Raw genomic sequence first — 5,963 nt, forward strand, 5'->3', positions numbered from 1 at the left:
CGTTAGCAGCGTTTATGTTAACGATTAACTACTCTAATAACAGCGTTCATTTCAATCCGACATTCAAATTAAAATATTGAATAATATTCACAACAGAAGCAGTGTTTCCCACAGACTTTCACTCTTTTTGCGGCATATATATAAATGCAAATTAATTCTCTGCCAGCAGGAGGCACTTGTAAAGCGGGAGAGAGAGAGGTTTCCCCAGTAACGGCTATACACAACACAGCGCTCCACTCATAAACGCTGCTCAGGCATTACAGGCAAGATGAAATGAAAATGACATCCATAATTTTCTGAAGACAATCGGTTTCCTTCAGAAAATACAGTGATATACAAACACCCACACCGGGTTTCGACTTTGACACGTGCAGTGCTCATGTTTATTCAATGAAGTCAAAGCCTTTTGGAAAATCTATTTGTGGCGGTCAGTTTTTATATTGTGGCGGGCCGCCACAAATAAATCAATCTATGGGAAACACATATTAAAAATTCAAATGAAATTTACCTGCTTGAGCTCTTTTATTCGATCTGGGTGTCTTTAAAGTGTTTTGTTAGTTTGTAGATGCAGCTGAGTTTGAATTAGCCCTCCACTGACTGTTGATTGAGTTATCTAATTCTTGCAAGACCCCATTGACCCTAGTGAGCAAATCAGAAGACTCCTCCCCCTTTTCATTGTTCATCGGCGACTGTGTGAGTCCGGTATGGGTGGTTGTGAATGTTTGTATGTCTGGCTCCATGGGAGGACTCCTCGGTATGAGTTGTTTCCTCTGTGCATCTCTGGTTCCCTAGGGATGGTAAACAATCAGAGCATATTTGAGCTCCCAGATCCTGCACAGTGGGGCAGATTATGTACATAGTTTGCATAATTCGCAGATAATGGAAAGGAAATACGTTCGGATGTGTTTCAAGTTTACCAAATCAAGGTCAGGAGTTGAGAACACCTCAGGGAACAAGATCCAAATGGCATAATTTGAAGACTAAACAGCCCCTGCCCTAAGTGTGACCTCTTTCTGAAAGAGTTTGTCTTTTGCTTCTCTCAGAAAGGAAGTATTTCATTATCTCGAGACTCAGATCGGATGCTCTAGTTCCTAATCTGTTTGCTCCTCTGTAAACTCCTAAAATAGTCACTCAAGTCCATGCAAGACCCTGTTTGTTCATTGATTTATTGTAAGATTATATTCTCCGAAAAAAATGGTTGAGTAGTCAGCTGGAGATCATGAAAAAGCTTTTGAAATGGCTGCTGGTAATGAAATCTGTTCTCTTGAAGTGGAGTCTCAGAAGACAATGACAAAGGATACATTGTTAATTTGCTGGTAGTATTGCAGAAATGCATTTTTTTACCGATGGATAGCATGAGGAGAATGCATGGACACAAACAGGGATTAGCTATGGCCATCTGTTGCCCGAGGAATCAATAGCCAGACCTTTCTCAGCTTCCCTGCATGGGTACAGGAAAGGATCACTGCACCACTCCATCAACAGCACTTCAGTTTGGCCGAGAGTGACCTCAGATACTCCATTTATAATGAGTGTTCGATCATGCACCTTTGGGAGCAAGAGAGTGACGTCTTACATGGGACCACGACTCCCACCTTTCATCCACTATCCCTGGCACTCTTCCAGCACCCTGCATGACCTGAAAACATCTTGTTAAGATTAACGATATAATTGGTTTACAGTAGTCGGCGGTATACAGCAAAATCCCCAGAGTTAAATCAACTCTGCTCAGAGTACATATTGTCCCAATCTACAGAGTGTTAAAGTAACACTGAAGCCAAGTTAAAGTTAATGGGATAATTAAGCAATTAATTAATTGATGAGTGAGCATTAGTAAAGAAAACCCGCTGTTAACAATGTTGAAGATGAACAACTACAGCTCATGCTTTTATACATGAAAACATATCACATAATCCTCAACAGTGGTAACTATGCTTCAGTGTTACTTTAACACTCTGTAGATTGGGACAATATGTACTCTGAGCAGAGTTGATTTAACTCTGGGGATTTTGCTGTGTACTGTATATTCAGCAGTGGTTGCCAACTGCTAATGTTAATTTTAAAACTTTCCAAAGTGCTTTTTCCAAAGCTACCGTATCGGGAGGACACTCATTTGTTAGTGTTTTCCTGAATTTTCTGTTAAGCTTTGTCTGTTCTGACGTATCTGGTTTTCATTTGGTTGTCCCAATGGACGCTTCTATTGCAAGAAAATAATTCCTTTTAGTTGGCCATTGAGTTCTCAGCTATTTTCTTCCTTCTCCCATTCTCTTTCATGGCTCTTTTTGAAGGTGTCGACACAATGGAGTGTCTTCCTATGACACTTCTGCAGCCTGGAGGCTTGAGGATTCGGTTTTCAGGTCGATATAGAGTAGACCATTTCATCCTTATTGCGGTAGACAACCCTAAAGAGCTGACGCCAACTCAGACCACCCTTTCACTTCTGCCCGAGTGACTTTCCTGACATTCCTGGCAGAATCACCTGGCCTTAGCACCCGCATTTCTGAATCCAAGACATTGTGAAACCAAAACAAGTTTATGAGCATTGGTTTATGTTTAGTCTGTATATGTTTATTAATTCCAGGGTTTGCTATGAAGCATGGATGTGATCTCAAAACATAAAGGTCTGGCTATAGGTGTTGTATTGCAGTCATGTGACTGCAAAACCGTTTAAGGTCATTGAAGATGGAGGGAACTGCCTGCTATATGAGTGCTGGCAATTTGAAGGAAGATGAAGGCTTGTGCTGGAAACCTTAATGGACCTTAATGGTTCCGTAATTATATTACCAAATTACTTCTCATTAGTTTCACATATTGCTCTTCAATGTTCTCTCTACCTAATCCAACACTCTATCAGTCTTAAAGGGGTAGTTCACCCAAAAGTTTACTCAACCTCATGTTGTTACAAATCTGTATGACTTACTTTGTATAGACTTCGTATATAACTTGTTTGTATAGACCCAATTTTTTTTTTGCTGCTTTACGTAGAAGAAAATTAGTCATACTAGTGTTGTCACGGTACCAAAATTCCAGTATTCGGTACCAATACCAGTGAAAATCCACAGTTCTCTGTACCAATTTCGGTACCAAAGCAAAACACAAAAACATGCTAATTAAAAAATTTGACTATGCTTTCATTTAATCCAAACTGTGTACATATTTAATTTTAACCCTCTGACGTGTGCGATCACACCAGTGTGATCAGTCTTGGCTGGTCCCTGAAGCGTACGATCACACCGGTGTGTTTAGAACTTTCAGTGCGTCACGTCATCAACTGCTGAATTTAAATCCGCTTTCGCGCTTTGCCTGGCGCAGAGCCAGATCAGACGTGCTGAGCGCTTGTCATATTATCACAAATATTCATTGTTTTCAACCATATAATACTTAATTTAGGTTTCAGACATTTAAATACACATAAGTACTAACAAAACCATACATTTACAGTTTGTAAAATGCACGCTGATGTTTATGGAAACGGCAATAATGATCCTTACAAATATAATCTGACGACATGTTTTATATCTTTTTTTTATGTTTTATATGTTTTATATATTTGATATCATATACAGATTGTGTAGGTAACTATAAAGTTTACTCTGCTCTTCTCCCAGTTTACCGAAGAGCTACTTTAACGTGTTTCGGGAGGAGAGGATGAATTTGCCTGTTGTAAATCCCACAGCTCGGATTCAGCGCGAACTAACATGGCGGCGCCCATCACCCGGTATAGATCAACTAACACGGTCAATATAAAAGTGTTTAAACTACCAAACAGATTTAATTGCACATATTTCAGAATCGGAATATCAGATAATAATAAGGCGATACATTTTAAAATAACGGTCGCCTAAAAAAAACTCACGCTGGGGGCTCAGCTAGAATATTTTAAACTCACGGCTTTTGAAAACAGTATTTATTCAGAGTTATTCAGCCAAGAATAACAACTAAGTTAGCTTAAAAAAAAAGCCCAGAACTGCTTTTCTGACTGATATGACACAAACAATGTTAACCACTTGTACATTCTCTAACACGCATATTTTAGATTCACAATTCATTTAAAAGCCTCTGGTGTGTAAAAATTGTAAATATCATTATGTCCTTCTGTTTTTTTTACCCTAATAAAAGTTATAGGAGCATTAAATAGTTAATAAAGAAACTTCTTTCTAATACTCATTATATTAGCGTTAGCAGCGTTTATGTTAACGATTAACTACTCTAATAACAGCGTTCATTTCAATCCGACATTCAAATTAAAATATTGAATAATATTCACAACAGAAGCAGTGTTTCCCACAGACTTTCACTCTTTTTGCGGCATATATATAAATGCAAATTAATTCTCTGCCAGCAGGAGGCACTTGTAAAGCGGGAGAGAGAGAGGTTTCCCCAGTAACGGCTATACACAACACAGCGCTCCACTCATAAACGCTGCTCAGGCATTACAGGCAAGATGAAATGAAAATGACATCCATAATTTTCTGAAGACAATCGGTTTCCTTCAGAAAATACAGTGATATACAAACACCCACACCGGGTTTCGACTTTGACACGTGCAGTGCTCATGTTTATTCAATGAAGTCAAAGCCTTTTGGAAAATCTATTTGTGGCGGTCAGTTTTTATATTGTGGCGGGCCGCCACAAATAAATCAATCTATGGGAAACACATATTAAAAATTCAAATGAAATTTACCTGCTTGAGCTCTTTTATTCGATCTGGGTGTCTTTAAAGTGTTTTGTTAGTTTGGTGTGTTTCCTCCTTTTGATGTCGCCACGTCTCTTGTGCTTTTATGAAGAGAGCGCATCTGCGCACGTTTTGGATAGCGCATCAAGAGGCGGGTTGACCGGGTACTCTGTACCACCGGTACTTTAAGGGTGCTTTCACACCTGGCCTGTTGTTTCGGAACCTGGCGCGTTTCCCCCCTTAGCTCGGTTCATTTGGGCATATGTGAACACGGCAATCACGCTCAGATCCGCACCAAAACAGTTGGTCCGAGATCGCCTGAACGAGGTGGTCTCAGCTCAATTGAAAACTCTGGAGCGGTTCGGTTGTAGTGAGAAAGCAATCCGATCCAACGGACCAACGAACCAGGCTATATCACAATTTATGATGGGTAATTACGTAAGTTCCGTGAAAAGCGTTAACTTTGTTGTTTTGCTAATACCTCAAAATGAACCTGTGAATGTCTGTGGGTGAGCACGTCTTTGCCATTCAAAAATCAAAGAGCACTTTTTTTATTTTATAATGCCTTAAAATAATCACTTATTGCTCTTCTTTGTAGTAGATGGGGATGCTCCGATCCACCTTTTTCACTTCCGATACCTAGGGTTCAGTATTGGCCGATACCCGATACCGATCCGATACCAGTGAAGTTTTTTTCCCTCATTTAAATAAATGTAGAATTTATATATCTCTGTGTGTGGAACTGATAATCATTATTTCACAATATACTAGATACAGACTACTTCATTATAAAGAAAAATAAAATAAACAAATATGAAAAAATATAAGCCTATGTATATTTATAATCTATGACAAAAATGTATGATAAACTAGGTTAGTGGATAATTCGGCAGCAAAAGTTATTCTAGAAAAATCAGTGCACAATAATTTTAGAAATCCAAACATTTAGTGAAAAACAATATTTTGTGGGGAACAAATAAAAGTGCTAAATATGGTAAAATGTTACACATTGCTATTTGTATTATTATAAAATCCATTCATTAAAAACTTTCATGAATGTATTTATATATAAGTATGTACTATAAAATTAAAATACATTTATTTAAAATGTATAGCATGTTTTTTAATAAGGCAACAACATATGATAGATACGATAGGACAAAACAAATACAGTGCAGCACGAACTGTTTTTATACAGTCAACCCTCAACGGTTTAATATATATTTATATATATATATATATATATATATATATATATATACACACACATATATAATATTTGTAAAAA

The 5,963-nt window shown here is 38.0% G+C and overlaps 1 protein-coding gene across 2 annotated transcripts in view; it reads left to right on the forward strand.

The window, feature by feature from the left end:
- The window catches only part of LOC107571704 (signal-induced proliferation-associated 1-like protein 2), a 76,310-nt gene that overhangs the window by 6,849 nt on the left and 63,498 nt on the right, over positions 1-5,963 (forward strand). The gene's annotated exons all lie outside the window — the stretch shown is intronic.

Source organism: Sinocyclocheilus grahami, unplaced genomic scaffold (assembly GCF_001515645.1).
Source record: "Sinocyclocheilus grahami isolate Dianchi unplaced genomic scaffold, SAMN03320097.WGS_v1.1 scaffold3.1, whole genome shotgun sequence".
Lineage (NCBI taxonomy): Eukaryota > Metazoa > Chordata > Actinopteri > Cypriniformes > Cyprinidae > Sinocyclocheilus > Sinocyclocheilus grahami.